This window comes from Aulonocara stuartgranti (assembly GCF_965226115.1).
Source record: "Aulonocara stuartgranti genome assembly, chromosome: 2".
NCBI lineage: Eukaryota > Metazoa > Chordata > Actinopteri > Cichliformes > Cichlidae > Aulonocara > Aulonocara stuartgranti.
This window is the reverse complement of record NC_138940.1, coordinates 17,184,466-17,211,164: the sequence shown is the minus strand read 5'-3', so window position 1 is coordinate 17,211,164 and position 26,699 is coordinate 17,184,466. Positions and strand designations below refer to the sequence as shown.

The following is a 26,699-nucleotide window of genomic DNA, read 5'->3' as shown; positions in this document are numbered from 1 at the left end:
CCGGCTCACTCCTTGGCAGCCGCTTATCGGGGCCTGGAGCCTGGGGCTCGCTCGGGCCACTTCGGAGGTGGGGTGCCCCCGGCCTCTTGGCCTGGGGCTCGGTCACTCAGGCACGGCTGGCTGCCGGCGGAGCTCACGGGCGCGTCACTGCAACTCCCCCTGGCTTCTGCTCCGCGGCTGCTGAGTGAGCCCTCATCTGGGACTCTCCTCAGCTCTTTCTGGGACAGTGGCGCGGCTGCCCCTCTGTTGGTCTTCCTTGGTCTCTTGTGTTCTGGGGGCCTCTGGATGTCTGGAGTTTTGATCTCCTCCATACCTGCTTCATGCCCTGGAGGACGGGGCTGTGGCCCCCCCACACCCTCTAGCAGATCATTACATGAAGGAACCTTTTAAAAAAACAAGCGCGTCCATGCTCACAGGTGTACACACGGGTGATCACACCCACAAACTACACCCTTTTTGGCTCCTACCTCAAAGCACACTGTGTTCTGTTGATCTTATGTGCTGCACAATAATGTTTAATATTTAGTATTTACTGTCATATTCCCATATATCATTGTGATGTTGTTTATTCTATTACTCTTGTTCTCTTCTGCTTGTTTTCTTTTTTCTTTCTCAGCAGGTGATCCAGGTTATCGATATATGCATTTTTTATTTCCTTTTTTTTTTTTCTGCTCATTCTGTTGGTTTTTGTTTTTTGCCCTTCTCCCCCGTCCCTCTTCTCAGCTGTTTCTCTTTCCCTCTTTCTTTCTCCCCTTCTTTCCCCCAGTCAAGTCTGTCCCGTATTCAGTAAATGAAAATAAAATAAACAATAAAAGGTGAATCAAATGGACCATTACGGCAAGGCTGGGATGGTCAATTTGGTAAAGTAAATCCGTTGGGTATCTTTCTTTGCCTTTAGACAACAATTCTGATGGCAAAAGAGCCAAACGGGACAGGCAAAAAAAAACAAAAAAAACAAAAAAAACACTAATTCAGGCTCCTTCCCCACCAGAGAGGTGACATTGCATGTCCCAATTGCCAGTCTTGGTAGCCAGAGATCGGTCCGCCAGGACCTCCACTCCTAGCCACCACCCAGGTCACAGGAGGCACCCGACCCCTATGGTGCCTCCTGCGCATGGCGGGCCTGAAGGAAGACAGGCCCATGTCCCCCTTTTGGGCTGGGACCAGCTGGGCCCAGTGGACTAAGGCCTGGCCACCAGACGCTCACCCTCAGGCACCTTGCCCAGGCCTGGCTCCAGGACCTCACCCCGGTAACCCTATCCAGCAGGGTGAACTGTTCCCTAGTTGTTCTTCTCATAGGGGTCGCCAATGAGTCCACACCTCTTGCACACAGACTGCAGTCATCTGCAATCATTGGACTTTCTTGTTTCCAAGCAAGCCAGCCTGATGAAGGTTTGATTACAAACTGAAACGTTTCATGTTTGGCTTGCATGTCAGTGTTTTTGTAATTAATTGAGTGGACTACAATTAAAAGTGATCATTTATCACATGAAAAAGTAGTATGTGTGATCCGCTAGCATAGAGCCCCTTAGCATTAATTAGCAACGGTAATAGTGCTTACAAGGCTAAGCTAAGGCTAAAGGCTGGACCTCAAACATGCCCGCGTGGTCCGAGGACGAGCCATGGACCGTGGTGGAGTGAAGGAGAGGCCGTAACAGAGACCGCGAATGGATGGCTAGAACATACAGATGGAAACCATCTGGCTGAAACAGCTACTCGTCCTGGGATGGGCGGAGAACCTACAAAGAGATGAAGGTGAGAGAGAGTTTTTCCAACTGCGGCAATGGAACTGCAGTGAAGAACCGCCAGTTGCTGACTGCTATACTGCCCGGTATGGAGAATGGCCCTGGCGGGATTGGAGATTTGAATGAAGGTAAGGCCGAGAAAAACAGTATGTAAAACCCATTCGGAGTGAACAGACAAGACCTCCAAAGCACAAAATACAGTCAGATGATCCAGACTTTTCTGCTAAAGTTCGCATCATTCATAGACTGATTAAATCAGTGCATCATCTGAAAAATGTCTGACAAGAAGATTATCCTCCTTCTTTGAGCAAAATGGCCCAAAATTTAGCAACGGTTATCAAGCCAGCTATCCCCAATATGAAGACACAAGACACACAGCCATATTAATGCTCCGTGAACACTATACTCAGAATATAGAGAATGAAGCCCTCTATATTCTTCAGTCCTGTCCTCCCAGACAGGACTGAACTTTTTTGGTTCCCTTTGGGATAGCATCATCCTGGGCCAAAAGGAATCTGGGCCGCCGTCTCCAGCCCGAGTCACTGGACCAGACCCAAGCCGTCATCATAGCCAAACTAGCAGACTTGATGCCAGGCACCAGATCAGCTGAGCAGGAGGACACAACCAGTGAACCAGAGCAACATCCACAGGTTCATGCCCCACCTGCAACATGTGCCACATCCAAAAACACAGCCTCAACTATGACTGATCCCATCATGGGGGACTGGTCACCCTTGGTAGACAGAGAGAGGGGAGTGAGAGCAGCCTGATGAACACCCCTCCGACTAATTCACAAGGGACAGACCTCAACCAATCAGTGCCAAGGGACCAAGGAGGAAAAGAACTCCCATCATGCAACACAAGACTTTGGCTGAGGAACAGTGTTGGACAAGTTACTTTGAAAAAGTAATTATTTATAGTTACTAGTTACTTCTTCAAAAAAGTAACTGTGTTAGTAACTGAGTTACAAGATTCAGATTAATTACTTAAAAAGTATAATTGGCCATTTTTTAACTTTTGATTTTACCTCTACATTTCACCTTTAAAAACTATTTACTTTGCCTTGTTTGGTATCATCCTTTTCAGCACAACCTCACGTGTCTAAATTTACAGTTATGTTTTCATTTTGACATACTGTATTAACACAATTGATCTAAAATCAGAAAGAAAACATAAAATCCGAGTAGAAAAAGTTATATTTTTACTGTAGCAACCACAAACATTAATGAATCATATTTCATAACTTTAAATGCAAATATAAATTGTCAATTTTAAAATCATATGGAGTTTGCAAACAACAAAGTTATTTGCCATTACCTTTTACCCCCCTTTTTAAAAAAAAAAAAACTATTTCAAACTATTTACATAACAATCAGGTTTTCTGCATTCAATAAGATGCCACACAAATTATTTGTGCCACTCCAAAAATTTCTGTCCACTATAAAGGAGAACATCACAGCCTGATACCTGCAGGTCTGACAGCAGGAGGTGTATCCCTCCTGTTTTCTACCTGAAGACAGTAGTTGCCTCAATGTTCTGACACACAACACAACACATTAGCTACACACTCCAAACACGCTAAATGTCACAAATCTCTCACTTTTCAAAACTCGCCCTCTCTCTTTTTCTGCTCTTTCATTCTCTCTCTCTCTCTCTCTCACCGTCACTCCTAAAACTTCCCCCTCTTCCTACATTTTTTTGGTCATACGCAGAGAGTGCTTGCTAGAGCAGGGCGATATGGCCAAAAATATTTATCACGATATATATTTGAAAATTTGCGATAACGATATAACTTACGATATAATTGATGCGAGACAAAATACAACTCCACAACATTACTAGCGCAAAAAGACAACCTTCCATTTATTTTCACTTAAACAAGAAGCTGGTTTTTATGTACATTAAAGCTTTATAAAAATGTAACAGTGCAAATGCAAATTCCTTGCTGAAAGTTTAACCAAAAGGCATTTCCAGTAGAAATGGGCTGACATATCCTGAGCATAACCATGTATAATATCCACTGAAGTTAAAAAGAGGTGCTTTGCAACATTAAACTGCAGTGTGCAGTACGTATTTTTCGGACCATAAGGTGCACAGGATTATAAGGCACATTAAGCGAAACAAAGCAGTCAGATAAATCAAACTTTATTAAACTCATTCTTCTTGCTTCCTCCACTTCTGTACCATTGATTCATTAATGTTGAATTCTCTGGCAGCTGCTCTATTCCCATGTTGTTGCAGTATATTAATGACTAACCTCGTATTGTGGATGGATTATCTCAGTTGTTCTCCTGACTGAAGATTGGTCCTTTTACAGCATCCTGCCATGCGATTGCATTTGTCTCTAACCATGAGGAACCTTAACGTTAACTTTTATAAGTGGAAACGTGTTAGTGTTCGTCCTCCAGCTTCACTGTTTATGTTATGCTAACATAGCTGTGTCGCTAGCGATCACGTAGCACATAATTATATACCAGCTAGCCCAACTTCAGTAACCCTACAAACGTCACTGCTGTTTAGTTTCCTGTCTTCATTTATGTTGGAAGTGATAGCAGAGCTGTACGTTTGATTTTTTTCAGAAATCTCTCAGTTAGAACATGCAATATCATGCTTAGGTAACTAGCGAAACTAGCGAGCTAACTTCCGCTAGCTTCCTGCTAGCTTCTAACTCCGTTAAATGTAATACATTTTGTTTTCATGGATGCCTGGAAGTTAAACTTCATAGTTACACCTGGTAAAGCAGCAATGCTGATCGTTTTATCAAAGATGAAAGAATTTAGACAGTTTTTAACTCTCATTGATGCTGCAGTGTTCGTTTGACCTGAATGATACGGAGTTTAGGACCCAGATTACTCCCAGATTTAAGAGCATCTTAGTCCGACAATAATGACGGCCGCTTGCATGTTCTGCAAAAAAATGTGCTTTGTCGTGTATCTGACGGACAAACACCAAACCAGTTCCACATCACTGAAGTTGCACCATTTTTACAAACCAATTCTGGTTCATCTGTTTCACTCAACAATCGGCCATGTGTGTATGAAAACAAAGGCACTGCGCATGCGCGTTTTACTCATATTCTATCGCGATATGTCATTTTCCTATCGTTGCCTAACATTATACCGGTATTACCGTGAACGGTATAATATGGCCCAGCCCTAGTGCTTGCTAGTGCTGTCCTTAGACAAACGTGATGAAACGATTCAGGAAAAAACATCGCATATATATTGTTTAACATACGTGGCCTATCAACACAATTTAAAAACTGGTATATATCACCTTGTTAATTTGGCTCCTTCAAGCGGTCGTGTGATTGGCTTACCACAACTACTTTATTCTTCCTCAGCCAAACAACAGCAATCATGCGATTGTTTTGCCCCCTTTGTCATGGATCGGCTGTGTGGCAGGCGGGAGGAGGACCCAATCGCAAGATTCACAAACACGGGGATGAACTCAAAAGCAGCTTTATTGCTGACAGGCAGAACATAGGAAATACAGAACTCAACTAAACTGGGAATCAATAAACTAACACTCGTAGGGAGACACAGGGAATCCACACAGCAATGAGGGAGAACGCGACGCCGAACAGAGGGAGACGCAGACAGAAATACACAGAGGGTTAACGAGGAAAGTGGGAACACACGGGGAACACAGCTGACACAGATAACCATAACGAGACAGGGCGGGGTGAACATAACACTGACGGGAGACGGGCAGAGTCAAACAGGAAGTACACAGAGGTTCAGACAGGAGGAGAGAGCACGGTGAGAACACAGACATAACAGGCTGGGGAAAACATGGAATAAAACACGAAAGGGGACAAGGGCTCATGAATACATAGAGGGGCACACAGGGGGTGAGAGTCACAAAGGGAAAGCACACAGGGAACAACATAACAGGGCAACTCAGGAAACAGAACCTAAACAGGGAACTGAATACAAAAATACAAGAGAACTAAGAATACTGGGCCAACACGGCCCAGGACCATGACACCCTTAGCTTCAGGTGTTGTGCCAAAAAGTGATCGTCGGCCAGAAAGTGATTGCTGTCCGCGGGAGCGCGCAGCTGCTGAAAGCTGTAGCACGCAGATTACTTACGTAGACCGCTACGTCCGTGCAACTGATATAAGATGTGGTAAGCTGAACACAGCTTCAACCGTCTGTTTGTTGAAAAATAGTAAGGCGACCGCACCGCATTTTCTTGTTAGTAACAGTAACTGCGTTGTGACGATAGAAATATGTCACACCCCTTTCAACACTTGGGATACCCCTCTGATGGCTCTTTTATGTGGGTTAAATTAGCTATGTCATCAGTTTCAGGAACATCTTGTGTACCTTCAATGTCAAGCAGCTGAGATTCCCCAACAGGTGAAATGAGGGGCACTGAAATCTCACCAATCTTCCCAGAAGATTCACTTTCAACACCTCCAGTTCTTCCTGGCTCTTCAAGGTCAAGAAAGCTGACCTGAGATGAGCTTGTGGCAGGGGCTCCTCCCCTGCTTCTATGGGAATTTCCACCTCAATTTCATCTGAAACTGCTCCGGGAACCACCACTCTGCTAAGAGGGATCACATTGTCAGTAACGTGCTGCTCTGGTGGAATGTCGGATGACACGTGGTCAACCTTGGGCATTAGGGTGGAGGTAGCTGGATCCAAAAGTACAACCCTTGAAGGATACACTTCTTCATCTGACATGACATCATCAAAGCATTCGTTTACATAACCTGGGTTTTGATGGGTTCTTGGCCTTCGCACTGTTGGCGGTACTGGGGTTTCAGGAGCACTTACGGGCAGAAACCCACAGGGCAACAGGAGGTCCCTGTGTAAAGTGCGCAAAGGACCATTTCCAGCCTCAGGACGCACTGTATACATGGGAAGGTCATTAGCATGTGACACAACTACATACACATCTGCCTCCCATTTGTCTGCTAGCTTGTGCTTTCCCCTCAGTCTCACATTTCGAACTAGCACTCGATCCCCTGGTTCAAGGCTAGACCCTGTAACTCTCTGGTCGAACCTAGTTTTGTTACGCTCTCTTTCAGGCGGTTCTTCAGGCCTTGCACATACTGTGAATGAGACAATGGCAGAGGATCAACAGGAAGCCCGAAAGCTAAGTCCACAGGGAGTCTTGGTTGTCTCCCGAACATAAGCTCATTAGGTGCAAACCCTGTGGCTTCATGCTTTGTGCAGTTGTATGCATGCACAAGAGGCTTAACATAGTCCCTCCAACGGGACTTGTCCTTATTATTTAGAGTGCCTAGCATCTGCAGCAGCGTTCTGTTAAAACGCTCCACAGGGTTACCCCTTGAATGGTACGGGGTTGTCCGTGTCTTCCGGATTCCTGCCATTTCACACAGCTCCTTAATGGTACGGGACTCAAAGTCGGGCCCCTGATCACTATGGAGTTTTTCGGGGAACCCATAATGTGATATAAAATGTTCCCACAGACACGGTAGTCGCCTTTTGGTTTGGCATTGGTATTGCAAGGGCATACTTAGTAAAATGATCCGTTATTACTAATATGTCCTTGGTATTACTTTGATCTGGTTCCACACTCAGAAAGTCCATGCAGACTAATTCCAATGGTCTGGTGGTCGCTATTGAAACCATTGGGGCTGCTCTCTCTGGGGGCGTTTTTCTTTTTACGCAGCGATCACAAGTCTTAATCTTTTCTTCAACCACTGAGGACATTTTAGGCCAATAAAATCTAGCTCTCACTAGATCAAGGGTGCATTCAACACCAAGATGGCCCATGTCGTCGTGTAGACTTTCAAGTACCATATCTCTCAGTTCTCTTGGTAAGACAAGTTGATGAGTCACTCCCATCACTCCCTGTCTCTTGCGAAACAAGACTCCATTTTGAGCTCTAGCCGGTTCCATTCTCTCAACAAGAGCCCATACTCAGGGAGCTCCTTTCTCACTTGAGGTGGAGGTGTCTCACCACTTTCCAATTGAGTAATTATTTCTCTGATGCTTGCGTCTGCTTGCTGTTTCTCTGAGATTTCAGCAAATGAGAAAAAGGGGATAACTGGCAGCCCATGACTGTCATTCCCTTGGAAGCAAGGTGGTAGGGCTTCAGGACTGAGTGCTTTGGACTCAACCAAAGCAACTGAGTGATCAGAGCACTTAGAACCTTCACCAGCAAAATAGATGTCATGCCGCTCAGAGATAGGTTTGATCACCTCTGGCTGAATGACCTCTGAGGTTTCCGTTTCTGAGAGGTGGTTGGCAGTGAACTTACAGATCCTTTCCTTCTCTTTCACTGAGATATGATCATCTATAAGTCCACCATGTGGCCTTCGCGATAATGCATCTGCATCCACATTCTGTTTTTCAGCCCTATACTGCAGCTTGAATGAGTAGGTGGAGAGAGCAGACAGCCATCTATGACTAGTCGCGTCAAGCTTGGCAGAGGTTAGAATGTATGTAAGGGGGTTGCTATCGGTGACCACAGTGAAACTAGCCCCATAAAGGTAGTCACTAAACTTTTCTGTGACAGCCCACTTAAGGGCTAGGAACTCCAACTTATGTGCTGGATACTTAGCTTCACTTCTAGACAACCCTCTGCTTGCAAATGCTATAGCCTTAAGCTCACCATCTTGCTCTTGGTAAAAGGCTGCACCTAACCCAGTCGTACTCGCATCTGTGTGGAGCAGGTAGGGAAGTTTAGGATTAGCAAAACCCAAGACAGGTGCTGAAGTGAGCCTCTCGATTATGGTGTCAAAAGCCTGTTGACAAGAAGCAGTCTAGCGCTCACCAAATGGTTCTTTAGGATTGCGGTACTTGACATTGGCCTTTCTTTCCTTGTTCTTGCAGGTTGGAGGATATCCGGCTGTTAGCTCATTCAGCGGCTTCACGATCCTGGAGAAATCCTGAATAAACCTGCGATAGTAACCGCTGAACCCAAGGAAGGACCTCAGTTCTTTTAGGTTAGATGGCTTTGGCCAGGTTTTCAGGGCACTAGTTTTCTCTGGATCAGTCTCAACTCTGTTCTGGGAAACAATATGGCCTAGATATCGGACAGAAGACTGAAAGAACTTACACTTCTCTGGTGAAAGTTTGAGACCATATTCCTTCAGGCGATTCAGAACATGCAGAAGGCGCCTCTCGTGCTCTTCAACTGTGTCTGAAAAAATAATAAGGTCATCAATAAAAACTAACACCTCTTTCAGGTTCAGATCACCCATGCAACGCTCCATGCAGCGCTGGAAGGTGCTGGGGGCATTTGTGACTCCTTGCGGCATTCTATTAAATTCAGAAAATCCCAAGGGACACACGAACGCTGTCTTCTCCTTATCGGCCTCCTCCATTTCAATTTGGTAGTAGCTGGATTTCAAGTCTAAAACCGAAAACCACTTTGAGCCTATGAGAGCTGAAAAAGCCTCTTCAAGATTGGGAAGGGCATAGGCGTCCTTGATTGTCTGAGTTCAATTTGCGGTAATCGATGCAGAGACGGATGGAGTCAACACGCTTCCGGACCACCACAATAGGGGACGCAAAAGGAGACTCAGATTCGCGAATCACACCTGCATCCAACAGCTCCCTTAAATGTTTTCTCACAGCATCAACATCCTGTGGGTGTATTGGCCGGGCTCTTTGCTTAAAAGGAGTCTGGTCGTGAAGTCTGATGTGATGCTTGACCTGACCTACATGACCAAAGTCGAGGTCATGGTGAGCAAACACTTCTGGCATTGACTTCAATGTTTGTGGTACTCTTTCCTTCCAGTCAGCTGACAAAGGAGAATCTCCAAAGTCAAACTGTAAATCTGGACTAGAATTGTTCTTGTCTTTGACAGAGTCAGGTACATTTGTGTCAGACTTATGTGCTACTATTTGTTGAACAGCACTGAGTTCAGCGATCACTGTTTTTGGTGTGATCGTTACATCATGGGCGGTTTCATTTTTGACTATCACTGCCAATGTGCTCGCCCTTTCTTAGGCAGTGTCGCGGCCTTTTACTTTCCAAACACATAGCATGAGGAATCCAGTACTGACGGCGAAGTGTTGAAAGCATGTGATTTCTTCCTCTGTGACCAATCTTTTCGTGAATATGCTGAAGAATAAGCTTTGAAACATGGCTTTCTTTTGGCAAAATTGCAGGATGTTTTGTTTCCTCAGGTAAATCCGCTTTGCTCAGCACCCACTCTCAAGACACCATTAGCAACTACAGGATCAAGCTTATACAGATGACTTGACTTCCTTACAGTGCCAGAGTTTAGGGCAGTCATTTCATCAGCAAAACGTTTTCTCTGCACAAAGCTCACTATAGCTTCCTCAGCCTTGGACAAATCCTCAGTTTTGAGCAGAGTGTTCCATTTATCATCTTGCTTAACACATATTTGACTTCCACAGTGCGTGCCCAGCAACTTCTGTCTTTTCCTTGTTTGCAGTTTAAGTCTCTTTTACTTTTAGGATCCATGCCACACACCTTTTTACTTTTGTCCAGCTGGAGAAGTACCACAGCAGCTTAGTAGTGGGACACACATCTTCTTTCAGCACAGCTGCACACAACACTTTTACTTCTGGGTCAGCTTCCAAATGGACAGATACACAATTCATGCCTACAGGCCAGTGAACAACAGGTTTACTGAGAAATTCTGGACCATTGATCCAGGTGGAAGATTTCAGGAAACAGCCAACTGTCATTCCTCGAGAGGCTGCATCAGCTGGATTCAGCTTTGAACTGATGTACCTCCACTGCTCAACTTTTGTCAAAGCATGAATGGTGGAAACTCTATTAGCTACATATGTTTTGAACCGTGTGGTTGTGTTTGCAATGTACTGTAGCACAGTTGTGCTGTCAGACCAAAAGACTGACTCACTCAGATTAAGATTGAGTTCAACTGATAGCATTTTGTCCAAGCGCACAGCTAAAACTGCAGCAGCCAGCTCAAGACGTGGGATGGTGACTTGTTTTAACGGCGCCACCCTTGCTTTACCAATAATAAAGGAAACACACACTTCCTGCTTGCTATTAGATAGCCTAAGATATGATACAGCACCATACCCAGTTTCACTGGCATCACAAAAGTGATGCAGCTGTGCATTTTTTATCTCCCCAAATCCTTTGGGTGTGACACATCTACTAATACTAAACTTGTTAAGAAGAACTAAATCCTCAACCCATTTTTTGCCAAGTTTGTGCTATTTCTGCTGGTATAGTCTCATCCCAGCCAAACCTCAGTTTACATAGATGTTGCAGAATTTGTTTTGCAGGCAGAATGACTGGAGCTAAGAAACCCAAAGGGTCATAAATGGAGCTGACATTGGACAGAATACCACGTCTTGTAAGTGGTTTGTTCTTGTTCACAATACTGAATGTGAAAACATCACGTTCAATATCCCATTGCACACCGAGAGCTCTTTCTGTGGGTAGCTGATCCTGACTAAGGTCCAGCATCTTTACACCTGTGGCTCTATTTTCCTCCGGGATCTGACAGAGGACAGAGCGATCACTACATACCCACTTATTGAGCTTAAATCCCCCCTTGGCACACACTTCAGTAAGATGCTGATAAAGTGAGATGGCCTGCTCAACAGACTGAGTAGATTTAAGACAGTCATCTACATAAAAACTATGCCTGATTGTATGTATAACCTCCTCTGGGTACAGATGTTGGTTGTCATCAGCAGTCTTTAGTAGTGCATAGGTGGCACAGCTGGGGGAGGATACTGCACCAAAAATGTGGACTAGCATTCTATGTTCCACCAGCTGTTTTGTGATGTCACCATCGGGCCACCAGAGAAAACGTAAAAAGTTTACGTGTTCCTCAGCTACTCTGACCTGATGAAACATCCCTTTAATGTCTGTCATAAGCGCTATTGGACCATGCTGAAAGCGAATCAGCACACCTAATAAAGTGCTAGTCAGATCTGGGCCTTGTAATAGCTCTTTGTTCAGTGATGTTCCAGAAAATGTTGAAGCACAATCATACACAACGCGCAGTGTTTTCTTGCGGGGGTGGTAGACCCCATGATGAGGTATATACCACACCTTTCCTTCCTCATTCTTCAACTGTTCTTGTGGTATGATTTCTGAATGCCCCTCCATACTAACATTGTGCATGAATTCTTTGTATTCTTGAAAGAATAACTGATCCTTCTGAAACCGTTTTAGCAGATATTGCGCCCTCTGCTGAGCCACCTGCTTGTTGTTTGGCATTCTTACTTCAGGTTTACGAAAGGGTAATTTCAAGTAATAATGGCCATCCTTAAGTACAGCTGACTCTGACATTATGTTCATGAACTGTTTATCTTCTACAGACATTTCTGCACGCTCATTACACTGGTTCTCCACAAAATCTTGATTATACTGCTTAACCAGCATTTCCTCTAAACTACTTATAGAAATGCGGTTTACCTGGACAAAACTAGCATCATGCTCATCCTTTTCACTACCCTGATTGAGTGGCCCATTGACAACCCAACCAAGACGAGTCAGCACAGCATAGGGTCCATTACCCTCACTGTTAATGATTCTCCAAGGTTCCAGCGCTTTGGGAGAATTTACACCAATAAGCAGCCCAATGCCAGCATTTATCGGTGTCAACTCAACATCCTTTAAGTAAGGCCATTTTCTTAAGTTTTCTTCTTTAGGGATATTTTCTTTAGTGACAGGAATAACCTTTTGAGTGTACACATCAGGCAACCTCAAATACTCATTCTGTTTCAAAGCAGCTACTTCCATACCAAAAAGTTTATAGCTACTTACTGGCCTTTCCTGACCCATAGTCTTTAACATGATTTCCACTTTCTTTCCAGATGCATTTAACTGCATCATCAACGCCTCAGTGCAAAAAAGTTGCAGAGCTGCCGGGATCAAGAAAGGCGTACGTCTCCACAACCTTCGTCCCATTTTCCAACTTCACTTTTACTGGAACAACTGACAAGGCACATTCATTAGACCCGGCCCCAGTATGGCTACCAAAGTTCAAAGAAACAAGAGCATTTGAGACTGATGATTCTTTACATTCAGCTTTAGCTGCTTGCCACTGCCGTTCTTTTGAGTCTATGTGGAGAACAGTAGGGTGATTTTTGTTACAGGTGTGGCACGTCAAACGATGTGGACAAGCTTTACTCATGTGGCCTCTCTTTAAGCAACCAAAGCATAAACCTTTACTCTTAAGGAATGTCACCTTTTCTTTGTTGGCTTTTAGTTTGAATGAGTCACATACGTCCAAAAAATGAGTTTGGTCACAAAACAAGCACCGAGTTTGATCTAACCCTTTATCTTCATGGTTTATCTGAATCCATTCCGGTTTGTCATTGTTCTGTTCTGAAATTACAGCAACAGAAGTAGCAAAGCTACTGCTTTTAGTTTTAAGCGGTGTCTTTGATGGTTTTGAAGCCATCTTTTCTTTTGTGTTTTGACTCTCTCCAAAAACAGGATCTAATGCAGCTCTTGTTTGCTTTTCAAGAAAATCAAGAAGATCTTTAAATCCTGCTCTGCGGTCGCACTTTTCTGTTATATCAACGATTATTAGTCGCCATTTATCACGAAGTCTAAAAGGCAACTTTGAAACAAGAATCCTCATATTGGTTGAATTTTCCAGCTCATCAAGAAACCCAGCTTCATCCATTGTGTTGAAGCAGCTTCTTAGAAAGAATGTGTAAGCACGTAATGCTGAAGCATCATCAGACTTTAAAACTGACCAGTTAAGAGCCTTGTCTATAAATGCAGACGTTATCTTTGCTCTGTTGCCAAAGTTCCACTCAAGCTGCCTTTTTGCCTCAACATAAGCTGTCTGTGGACTCATGTGCATACAACTTCTCACTAAAATTCTGGGCTGTCCTGTAGTAAACTGTTCTAAATAATAAAGCCTATCCTGCATATTATCAGTTTTAGTCTCGATTCCTTGTTCAAAAGCCTTAAGAAAGGATCTAAAACGCAAAGGATCACCACCAAAAACAGGAATGTCTATAGCTGGAAGCAGTGACAACCTCTGTTGGTTTACAAGCATCTGAGTAATTTCATTTTGCTTTGTCATAATCTCTATTAGGGCACTGCTGTGAACATCAACCTGTGAAGAGATTGGCCTTGGGCTTTCCCCTTCTGGTTTGACCTTAGCAGGTGCATGTGTCTCTAGGGGCATTGGCAAAGGAGAATGAACTAAAGGGGCTTTCTTTGTTCTTGGAGCCTTTCGAGCTGTAGCAGCAGGTATGAACTCAGTAGATGTTCCAGAAGGCGCTGTAATCCCGCCTTCTGATTCAACCTCAGCCCTGGATGCAAGGCTCTGCCGATCCTGAGCAGAGGTGAGAATTTGCCTTTTTGCATCAGCCTTAACCAACTTAGTTCTTAGAGCCAATGCTTCTTTTCTTGCTTTTAATTGAACTTCTTCCAGTTCGAGCGCATGTTTTTCTTGCAGTGCGTCCACCTCCGCTTTTAAAGCGGCTCTTTCCACTTCCGCTTCCATCAGCGCAATTGAAGCCGCACGCGAGCTTTTACTCCTTAAACTTAAGGCTGCAGTAACATTACTGGGCGCTTTACTAGAGCCCTTGCTGCCAGGTTTAGCAACTCGTTCAGAAATCATGTTGCTCGCTTCTTGCGCTACTTGTGAGACATTATCATGCGGCGCAATGTCACTGTCATGAGATGCTACCTTTGATTCAACATTAGAGGCTGCAACTTCACCCTTTTGTGGATCAGGGTCTGCATTTATCCAAGTGTCGATTTCATGCAGAAAGTCTTTAAAACTGATCAGCTTAGGTTCATACCAATCGCTGTGATCCGTTTCTTTTTCATCATCGTTCAGCAATTTTTGAACTGAAGTCTGTAAGTCCATAAACTCTCCCAAATAATCATTAAATGTTCTCATGTGTTCATCTATGGAGGCTTTTGATTCTCCAGCATCAATGAGAGCATTAATGTCATTTCGTTTTCTTGTCAGAACGCCAAGCTTCGCTCTGCGTTTTTTAATTAAATTAAAAAGCTCTCTTTCTTGTTCCTCCATTTTAACCAGAAAATTCGTTTCACAAGGTCCAAAAGATAATTGTTTAATACAAATATTTCAAGTTGCAGCTCAGCATCTCGGTTGATCCAAACAAAGTTTCGCATTTACTCACGAACTTTGCGTCATTTTTTCAGTCCATTCTGCGAAGATCCAGTCTTCCAAGTCCAATCTTGCAAGCTTTTCCATCTTCCAAGTTGACATCCAAGCGAGTCAAAATGATTTTTTGACTTAAATGTCGCGGCCTTTTACTTTCCAAACACCAAAAAAGTCCAAGAAAAGGCCGTAGGTGGCAACGGGAGGTTTGTTTTAGAACGTACTTCTGACTCCATTGTTTAAAAATCATATGTGATTTATTTCGTGCAAAATTATAAACAAAAATCAACCAAATAACTTCTTAAAACTTAAAATTAAACGAAAGTTAACTTAATTTGCTTTAACAACTTCAAAAGTGGTCAAAAAATCATTTTCTAACCCTCCCGTCTTCCCATCTGACATTTGGCAAACAAAAAACAAAAGCTCTTTACCACACCCATCCAGGGTGCTCTTAATCTCTTGATTAATGGGAGGGTCCATAACCTAATAAACCAATCACTTTCCAAAAGCTTCTCCAATAAAATTTATTACAAATTTACATAACAAAACCAGGTCAGAATATTCTTACACCTTTAAAGAAAAAACAAAATGAATTCAAATTGCATTTTATAAACATTCAACAAAAATGGCCACAACAGGCAGTGTGAGCTCCCAACAAGGGCTACCCCTTCTAAAGCAACAGTCCGTCCAGCAGGAATCGGCTCAGATTTCCCCCCAGACAGTTTTACTTGGCCCAGCTTGCCATTTGGTTGCTGTCTGTGCCTAAGCTCCAAGGCTTTGAGGACTGCTCGATAGCCATACTGGACAGGTAGGCCACATTCATACATGTGAGTAGCAACACTTGAGTACAACACATCTAGTGTATTGGTGCCAATGAGAATTTGCTCTTGGACATTTTCTCTCATGTTTGGAACCACAAGGGCCAAAGTAGGAATCTCAATCTCCTCTCCTACAAACTCTTTGGGAAAAGTGATATCTATTTCCACATAGCCAAAATATGGAACTTGCTGTCCATTAGCTCCTTCAACCTCCAACAAATCATCTAATGATTTAATTTCTTGGTCCTTCAGGTTGCTTTCATAGAAGGACAATGGGATCGTTGTAACTTGAGATCCAGAGTCTAAAAGACAGTTTACTCTTTGCTCTGCAACACACACTTCAGCAGTGCATTTTCTTCCAACTAACCTCTGTGGCAGCCCACATGGCTGACCTTTTGGCTGTCTTTTGCCTTTTTGCTTGGAGGTAGAGGGACTAGTGTTAGACTGAACTCCTGTCTGTCCCATAACAGGAGTTGCTGTCAGTTTAAATGGTGTGGGTCCACAGAGCCATTCTGTGTCTCCCACTCCTCCCGTTTTCTTTGAAATTGCTTCCTTTTTGCTGCTACTAGCACGGGGTTGGCCTCATTACTGCATCTCAAGGCTACATGGCCATCCTCTCCACACCGAAAGCAGTACCACGGGCGTGGCCTGGGAGGTGGCTGGTGTTCTGGAACAGGCACTGCCAAGGGCTGGTCAGGAGCAGGATTGGTCTGCACAGTTGCCTTTGCATTTGAGTTTGCTTTCTTACCCCTGCTTTTCCTGTGGGGGGTTAACTGAGCCATTTGAGCCTGTAACTCAATAACTTGTTTCTTCAGGAGATTGGTTTCTGCTACAGCCTTAGACTCAGAGCAAACACAGGCAGTTTGCAGTTGGGACCAAACATGCTGTTTGGGTGGGGCTGGCTGTTGTCTGGAAGTACCAAGGTGCTTTTTCATACGTACTGCCTTGTTAGCATGCTTGTCTTCCTCAGTACGCAACAGGAGCAATAATTCAGCAAAATAAGGAGGGTTTTTAATTTTTTGTTCAAGCTGGACCTCTGCTATTAAGGAGTCATCCCAGCAGCCTCTACAAAACTGCTTCAACAACTGCTTATCAAACTCATCAGCAGAGGCCCCTCCTCTCCTTGTAGCGGTGTTAAGCACAACTTGGAGTCTGTGAAGGTAGTTTGATGGTTTCTCACCAGCATTCTGCAGAGTACCCATAAACTTAGCAAACAGCTCATCTCCATCCTCCACAGCACCATAAGCTGAGTCAAGAAGCTGCAAATATGCAGAAGGTAAAGCTTGTGAATCAAGATGCCTAATGAAATCTGAAGCAGGGGGCAACAAGCTGTCAACAATCTTCCTGGAGCGACTTAAATCAGACAATGCTGGGTCTGTTAAAAGAAGTTCCACACTAGAGCACCAGGTCTCATAATCCGTTTCATTATTTGGCCGCGGCAATCGGCCTGAAAAGACTCGAAGGCGTGAGGCAGCATAATGGTGTGGCGGTGCCTCCTCATTTCGCACAATATGCTCCACAGCGACCTTTTGTATCTCAGGTGGGTTGAGATCACTGGGGCTTAGATTTGTGCATGAACTCACCGTCACTGGTGGTATTCTCGGATGTTGCTCTTTGGTCAAGTTTTGTATCTCTGGAGCTGAGCGTAGTGCAGCACCCTGAATAGTGGTATCAGGAGCAGTTCTAGATTGCATTGCACCTTGCGGTAATGATGCCGAGCTGAAATTAGGTGCCTGACTTCCCTCATGATGACTCCTGTCCACAGGGGCATTTTCTACTGTGGCTGCAACTGTAGAGCTCAACTTAGTTAGTTCATCTTGCAAAAGAAATTGAAATGACTTCCCTGTTAACTTAGTAATGTTTTGCAACTCAGACATGTAACTCTCAGTAGCACTATGGCTAACCACAGGTGTATAGACACTAGCAAGTGCACACACGTGGAAAGTCACATCAGGCCGTGTGGGGCTTTTGTATTTAAATGGCAACAAAGGAGCAAGCGTTTGCAGCGCGGTACCAAAAGTGAATTCAACAATTGCATTGTTATGGAACTCTGAGTTCGGTTCATCTATACGCAGGACACGGTTAATAGAACCATGAGTCTCTAGATAGCTCTGTACTTCATTGTCCACCTCAGTCCAGGTTAACCCTTCAACCATGACAGAGTTAGGGATTTTTACCAGCTCACGTGTCACTATTTCCATGTCACCAATTTGGCAAATTACTGTTAAAATGACTGAAGATAAGAATTTTTGCCCAAAAAGGAGAAAAAAAATGAAAACAAAGCATCAATAGTCTGCCACCTGCTCCTGGCTGGCTCGCCAATTTTCTGTAACACCCCTTTCAACACTTGGGATACAGATTTAAATGGTTACCTGTGTGTTGGGCCAATAGCTGAGGTTCGACTACTGGAGCAGAGTGGATGACTAATGAAACGCTCTGAGAACTTGGTTTGATCAATTTGTATTCGCAATTAAAGAATCTCGCATACATACATTGAAGACAATAACAGTACATGAAAGGAAAAATTGGGCCCAAGTCACGGAAAATAATAAACAAAACACACACAACCCCGGGGGATTTGACTCAGTCTCTCTCTCGTGTCAGCCGACACCCTTAAGTGTGAGTCCAGCAATGAGGATTCTCCTTGCAGGATGTGCAAAGGAGGAATGAAGTGCAAATCTGTCCTACCACTTAAGTAGAGTTTGTACAGTTCACGGTTCGTCCAAAGAATTTAGTTCTCTTCTTAAAACAATCATCTCAAGGATCCTGGAGGGGTGGCTCGCCATCTTTGGACTGGATCATAACTGAACTTTACTCCCAAGTAAAAAAACCTGACCTGTATAACACAGTCAGAATAACATTCAAAAATCTATATTTAGTCATTTATACATATATTATTTCTTATGTTTCGTTCATACATACTAACAAATTTGCATTTTACCTTTCCAGTATACAGAAAGAACGACAGAATATTCCAAAACATAGACAATGATAACTTCTTACCAAAGTAACCAATAAAATGGGCTCTCCTAGAGCTTCAAAATGGCGATGGTGAAGCGTTGTAGCACAACTACAAAGAAACATAACCCCATTTTCTTTAAACTGTATTCACCTCACAATGAACACAATTAAGGATTGATATAGGAACATATCAACATCTACAGCATACATATAGCTTACAATCTCTACATGCATCGTCATAGGAAGCTAACAAACTCTAACATACAGTTTAATCCTTACAATCATACATGTACAGCCACATGGCTATTAGCAATAGCCGCTATAGCCGCTAGCATGTCGTCGTTAGTAGCTTAAACTCACAATATTCTTGTTCACAACAAATTAACTCACCCAGAAGAATCCAAGCAGTTACAAACTCCTTTCTGGTTAACGACAATTTCCAGATAGTTTATTTCCACCGTACAATCTGACTGAATAAAAGCAACCACGCTTTCCACTTGGAAAAAACTGACTTTTCTTCCTCTCCCTCTCTCCTGATATCCGTAGCTGATACGCAGTGAACGGCAGGAGGCGGTACTTCCCCCTGTATACTTCAAGGACCATCAGGACATTATAGACATCTTCTATTTTATTAATTCTCAACAAAATAATTTAACTTAATAAAACCTAACAGTGAACTCAAAATACTAACATCACTCATAACACACCAAAACCCTTAGTAACTCTCCAGGGTTACAAATAGTAATTAATAATTAGTAATTTTCAGTAACGAGTTAGATTACTCCGCGATTGACCCGAGTTCAATGGTGTTCTCTTGTTGCCCGATACACCGATCGGCGCAGGAGGATCTAAAGCTAAAAAAATAATAAAAATGAATGATATTTAATCGTGATTAATCAAAATTAATCCACAGTAACAGTAAAGTGATGCATCTAATTAAACATTTTAATTGTTTGACAGCACTAATAAATATTATGTATTGGTGTATACTAACCCAATAGTATATAGGTTTTTTTAAAAGTTGTATCTCACAGGAGAGAATCTGTGTTAAAAGACTGAAGAAAACTATTCAAATTCTCTTTGAATTTAAGTATTTAACATTCTTTCTGTTTATTCTGCATTTACTTCATTATATTGCATAAATGTCTGTTACTAGCTTAAATATAAAGTTGAAAAAATGTAATTGCAACCAGGCTATTGATCAAGTAATTGCGATTAATCGTGATTAATTAAAGAAAATTGTGAGATCAATTAGTTAATTTTTTTAATCTATTGACAGCACTAGTAGAAATATAAAATAGTGGGTGAAGTCTGCTGGCATTTAAGTCATATGGTCGACTACATGAAGAGGAAACACAATCAATAACTCATAATTTGAACATTACTGGCAGCATCTATGGCTCATGTGAAACTTGAAAGCAGGATTTCAGCTCTGATTTATGCTAAAGGATGATTTCTCACATGTCTTAGACCATCACCAGGATTTGGTTTGTTATTTGCTTGGCGTCTGCGCTGTTGGCTACTAGTTGGGGAAAGATTGCAAAGTTGTGACGTGAAAGAGCAGCTAATAAATTGTAATGGAGAGACGGAACAGACCAAATGATTCAGCCGTGCGGGGGTGAGCACCGCCTGAGCTGCAGCACAAAGAAGCAGAAAACAAATTCCAAATGATTCTGCCAGTAACGCAGAGAGGCAATTCAGCAGAACTATCTTTAGCCTGCGAGAGGCTTACTGTACAGTTTTGCTACTGTAAACATGTTGAGTGTGTGTGTGTGTGTGTGTGTGTGTGTGTGTGTGTGTGTGTGTGTGTGTGTGTGCACATGTGTGTGTTTCCATGAATGCCTCATTTCTTTCTTTCTTTTTTTGTTCCCGACCATTCAGCAGTCACAGCCCTCCTCTGTGCAACAACCGAGCCTCGAATTATAATTAAGGTGATACCTGTGTGTGTGTGTGTGTGTGTGTGTGTGTGTGTGTGTGTGTGTGTGTGTGTGTGCGTGTTAGAGGGAGGTAGGAGAGGGTGGAAAAGAGAAATTGCTGCATAATTGTGTGCAGAAAATGTGTGCTTTTGTGTATGAGTTGATAGCTTAGAGATATGGAAGGAGGGAAAGTGAACACTCATGTGCAGATTGCCTTTTCAAAACTCTGTGTGTGTGTGTGTGTGTGTGTGTGTGTGTGTGTGTGTGTGTGTGTGTGTGTGTGTTTGTTGTTGTTTGTGTGTGTGTGTTGGCATCGCAGCATAGGGAAATCCATCATCGTCAGGCTTCTATTGATGTGAATGTCGGACTCGGTGAGGACCAATCACACTGAGACGTTCCACAAAGCACTCACTGTAATTAGGCACACACACACACACACACACACACACACACACACACACACACACACACACACACACACACACACACACACACACACACACATATACACAAACGTGAACTGTATCCAGAATTTTGAACAATGTGCGCATGTACAAAATTGTTCAAATACACACACATAAGCAGGTCCTGGGTACACAGCAGTGACATCATTCATGTCAGAGTGAGTCAGAGTAGTTCGTCATTTTAACTAAAATAAACTCAGAGCTGCATCCAAAGTCACTCTCTGCTTGTTATTTAGAAGCATTCTGTTCACCTTCCAGCTCTCCTTTTTTGTTTTAAAAAATGTTTTGTGATATATTCATAACCTGTAGGTCGTCTCTGATATCATCAAACAGGTCTGATCAAAAGGTTTGGAGGGTGTGTCTGTTGAGCACAAAAGGAGCAAAGCAGGATCATGCTACAGACTGTACACGAAAGATGGAAGACCTTGCTCTTACTGACAAATTGAGGGATGCTCGTATTGTAGCAGCTTGGCAGTCATGCAGTAAGTCGTACCCTGCTTTATCAACCTTCTGGAAGCTGATGGAGACCGTAGTTTACAAAATGAAGCTCACGATGAATCCAGTGAGATCTGAAATGAGCGACTGATGATGAACTCACCAGGAAAGTGTTACCGCGGAGACAAAGTGTCATTTTTCCACTGATTTTTACACAAGCAGACACAGGCATCATTGGTCAGTCTTCTGGCCAATAGAGACAAATACACGTTTCAGAAACTTCCACATTGGCAAAAAAGCTACATCCCTCTTTTGTATACAGTCACATGTGCCAGTGTTAACCTTTGAGCCAGGATTACACATCTGAGCATGATCAACATCTGGACCTGTGTTACACACGTTTCCATTCAGACTGTGATCTGGAGCTCAACTGTAACATCCTGAGGGAGTTATATCTGCAGGGCTGTGAGTCACAGAGGCCTGTGACTCCATGAATTATTTGACTAAGTGTGTCATTTCATTTTCAAGGAATTTAAAAAAAAAGTTAGGGTTAAAAATGTAAAATACTGTAAAATACTTAACTCTCACATGAGTCACCTCAAGTGCTCTGGCCAGTGTTTAGTTAGTGTCAGTCAGATCCCAGTTTATTCATATGAGCAGAGAGTACAAACATGCACACGGTTAGTTCAGTGAGAGAGTCAAAAACGAATGTGTACACTCATGTCTGCAGTTTGATTTTGTTAAATATGAACCGAATGACAGCAGAAGTGCTGCCACGTGTTTGGACAGACAGAGAGGACCAACATGTTTATTTGGTAGTTCAATGAAAGGCTTCAGTCAGTTAAAATCTGTGTTCATGTTTGCAGTTTTGTCTTGTTATACAATATTTGAAATTAAAAAAACAAACAACACGCTACATTTTCAGAAACATTTGTAGGTGTTTTCTTGTTTGTACTATTTGAACACTAAAGTGGCTAGAAGATGCTTGTATTTTCTCTTCCTGTTGAAGAAAACGTTCAACAAAAGGGAAAATCATTTGTTTCCAAACATGCGACTGTTGTTGTGTCATTTCTCTTTACACACAGACAGAAAACTGCAAGGAAGCGACTTTTAAAGACCCCCTCTCCCGATCTTGATTGATTATTATGAATGCTCATGCTCAGTAAAAGACTTTGTGCTTTGTTCATGAGGACAGTTTTAACTGCTAACTGTTCCACTGTTCAGCGTGCTCCAGACACGTCCGTTCAGTGGCTCTTCCTCATTTCTTTTTTTCTTTTTTTTTTTCCTTTTCTTTTTTTGCCTGTCCCGTTTGGCTCTTTTGCCATCAGAATTGTTGTCTAAAGGCAAAGAAAGATGCCCAACGGATTTACTTTACCAAATTGACCATCCCAGCCTTGCCGTAATGGTCCATTTGATTCACCTTTTATTGTTTATTTTATTTTCACTTGCTGAATACGGGACAGACTTGACTGAGGGAAAGAAGGGGAGAAAGAAAGAGGGAAAGAGAAACAGCTGAGAAGAGGGACGGGGGAGAAGGGCAAAAAACAAAAACCAACAGAACGGGCAGAGAAATAAAAAATGCATATATCAATCACCTGGATCACCTGCTGAGAAAGAAAAAAGAAAGCAAGCAGAAGAGAACAAGAGTAATAGAATAAACAACATCACAATGATATATGGGAATATGACAGTAAATACTAAATATTAAACATTATTGTGCAGCACATAAGATCAACAGAACACAGTGTGCTTTGAGGTAGGAGCCAAAAAGGGTGTAGTTTGTGGGTGTGATCACCCGTGTGTACACCTGTGAGCATGGACGCGCTTGTTTTTTGTTTTTTAAAAGGTTCCTTCATGTAATGATCTGCTAGAGGGTGTGGGGGGGCCACAGCCCCGTCCTCCAGGGCATGAAGCAGGTATGGAGGAGATCAAAACTCCAGACATCCAGAGGCCCCCAGAACACAAGAGACCAAGGAAGACCAACAGAGGGGCAGCCGCACCACTGTCCCAGAAAGAGCTGAGGAGAGTCCCAGATGAGGGCTCACTCAGCAGCCGCGGAGCAGAAGCCAGGGGGAGTTGCAGTGACGCGCCCGTGAGCTCCGCCGGCAGCCAGCTGCGCCTGAGTGACCGAGCCCCAGGCCGAGAGGCTCTTCCTCTTTTCTGACATATTGTTATTCTCTGTCTGCAGGTCAGAGCACATTCACACACTACACACTTACAGGCATCCACGACTGTTCTAAATGTTTTCCACAGTTTTAAAGTTTGTTTCTGTGCGTGTACTCACATTACTCTCACTGCGGGGGACATTATTCTTTTTGCAATTTTGATGCCAAGATAAGTCTACAGGAAATGACTGTACTCTAATATCATCTGAGGTGATGGAAACACAGTGTGTGCGTCTGCATGTGTTTAATTTAATTCATATGATTGTTGGGGTGGTCTTTGTATTATTGTAGGGTCTAAAAGTGCTTTGAGGCAGCTGTTGTTGTGATTTGAGTCGATATAATTAAACTGAATTAACAGTTCCTTACATCACAAAGGAGGTCCCATTTTTAAAAAATACCAGCAGTCAAATGAATATTAACACAGTTGACAGTCAGCTGAGAGTTTAAAAACACGATGAACTCTTTTTACTCTTGAATCAGTTCAACACGATGATGCTCCATCTCTCCAGGGGAAGTATTAGCATACGAAGCTCAATACTGAAACATACAAAATGTCTTGTGGAGCATAAAGCAAATAAAGAGGTGGAGGGAAGTGACTCATAACATCATAACATGCACAATGAGTATTTGTTTCTATGTTTTATATATTTCCTCATTTTCCTACTTTTTTTTGTAATTTGAGAGTCAAATTTGCAGGAGGCAGCCGGGCTTTGCTTGTTCATGTGAGCCTTTTCCTCTGCACTGCCTACATCTGTTCGCTTTGCCCCACGGGAATACAGCTGGGCTTCAGCCTCCAAAGGACAATACGGAGAGAGGGAGGCACCGAATGACAAGACAGAGGGAGGCAGCGGGAGGATGAGGAGCTGAAGTGCATGAAGAGGAAAGAGAATAATTTCTGCTTTCATAAACTTCATCTATCCTGTACAAAGTCCCAGAAGTCAGTGCGCTAATGCTGTGGTAACTTAGATAAACACACCACAGAGCTGGATGGATGTTTGCTCAGATAAACTGAGCTCAGTGTGATTATTTTAACCAGGAGTTGGAGAAACTGGCTTTAAATGGAAAAGTGGAACAATTACAAACCCATGATGAGCAGCTGTCACTCAATTAAAGAAAAACAAATATCCTAATGAATAAAAGTCTTAAAAACACTTTAGTCATCATATGCAGAGCTACCTTCGTGCTCCTTCATGGGTAACATTCGGTGATGCTGGATGCACAAACTTCAAAGTGTTGTCATGTTGTCACGGAGCACTTGTATCGCCTGCAGAGGATGTTTGATTCCAGCTCCTCGGTTTTCAAAGCATAAACTTTTATCCTCGTGGCACCGCAGGTACAAGGATGCTTCACTTCTTCTTTGGCTCAGAGAGCAAATTGAGCTGAAAATGCTTACAACAAGAGGAACTGCTGGTCGCTACAGTTCATGCACAAGGTCCTCAAAGTTTTGACTTAATCTGCCAAATGTGCACAGGAAGGAGAACCACACTAGACAAACAATCTTACGGTTATAGATATGGCTTCAAGAAATTTTTATAATGGCTTTTAATTCATATATAGCTGCTCACAGCTCTTCTGCTGGTGCTGACCTCCTCTTAAATCCATACGAAGTGATGGTGCTGATGACTTTCACCATCATCATGACCGCTGATTTTTTCTCTAAGCTACTGCACACTTACACCACTGCATCAGAAATCATGATCACAGGGGGAGGTGATGAGGCCGACGCTGAGCAGCCTTTGGAACGTGAGCGCAAATGACATCAAAACACAACACAGCATGCAAATATTGTAAATAAGACATGGCCTTTCAGTCATCAAACAGCAGCAGTTTTCAAAGATCCTCATTATAACTTGATAATAAAACCAATAAAAAGATGGAAAAACAACGATCTCTAGTTTTTTTAAATTAAAATACAGAAAATGTTTGGGTTTTACATGACTGCCAATTAAAAGTTGTTATTTTTTTAATTTGTGAAATTATGTTAATATTGTGACTTTAGTTTTACAGTTTTTAAAAAATAGAAATCATGGTTATGTCAAGTTCATTGATAAATAGGTTGAATGACATTTTTCATTTGTCATATGCTGACAGCTGATCAACAGGTGAGATTCAGATACTCACAGTTAGTGTGAATGTCGCCCACGTCCTTTCTACTAGAACGACTTTTGTCTGTGAGAGTCACAGTGACTCGGAGAGCAGCTCATCTGGGCTGGACTGAGATTTCAGTCCACAGGATGTGATGTAACTCCTCGCTGTGCTATTTCGGATGAGCCTCAAGGAAGAAAACCTGGCCCGCATGTGGAGGGAAAAGTAGATGAGCGGGGATGTGAGCGTATATAGCATTTTTATAACTTCTGCTGTAATTTGCATTTATTCAGCTTGATGTCATTGGATAATAAAGACAGTGTGTTGAGCCTTTGTGTCATGTCTTATTATCATCTCACTGTGTTTAAGCCAAAGCAGATATTCTAAAGAGGGTAGCATGATGTTTTTCTACCATATGACTCATGGGGTATATGTTGTTTGTCGGCCTCCTATTTCATTCTGTGAGTAGCATTGACCCCTTCTGTGTTTGCAATCAGCAGCAGGTTTGCATGCAGCCCTGCAGCACAAAGTTGGCGTGCTCTGACAGTGATGAGGTCAAAGTTCACTTCTCACTGTTCTGTTGTTTGTCTCCATCAAAAAGAAAAAAAATCTCACTCCTGTTCTGATTTTTAGTCTTTCAGCTGAAGGTTAATAGGTGTTCTGTGAAATGTCGGAAGTGTAAAGTGATGTGCAGAAACAAAACCGGCTAATTAGAAATCAATAAAATTAAAAATGTATTTCAGCTCATGCATGCTGCTGTTCTCTATAACAGTACCGCTTAGTATAAGGTCACATAACACAACAGGTTCATATTTATTTATTTATTTATTACATTAAATATTATCTTATTTTTCTCTTTAGGCATCTTTGCACAAGCTGTCAGTGCATTTCGGGAATGGTTTTAAGATTAAGGCATCTTCAAACTTTCTGATCTATAACTCTTCACATTCACCCAGGAGCTCAGCTGTAGTGAGAAACACATAAAAGCTGGTCATAACCACAACAGCTATGGTGAGGGCAGTGTGCCACTGCCCCCGGGTGCACGCTCAGTGAGGACCTCCTGCTGAGCTG

General features: G+C 42.8%; 1 long non-coding RNA gene across 1 annotated transcript; it reads right to left on the bottom strand.

The window, feature by feature from the left end:
* Positions 1–1,095: 1,095 nt before the first annotated feature.
* LOC309720432 lies at positions 1,096–19,113 on the bottom strand. The gene is made up of 3 exons (XR_014280485.1): positions 18,954–19,113; positions 18,606–18,672; positions 1,096–18,438 (listed from the first exon to the last, which is right to left on the bottom strand). It is a non-coding gene; the product is annotated as an uncharacterized lncRNA (long non-coding RNA).
* Positions 19,114–26,699: the final 7,586 nt, after the last annotated feature.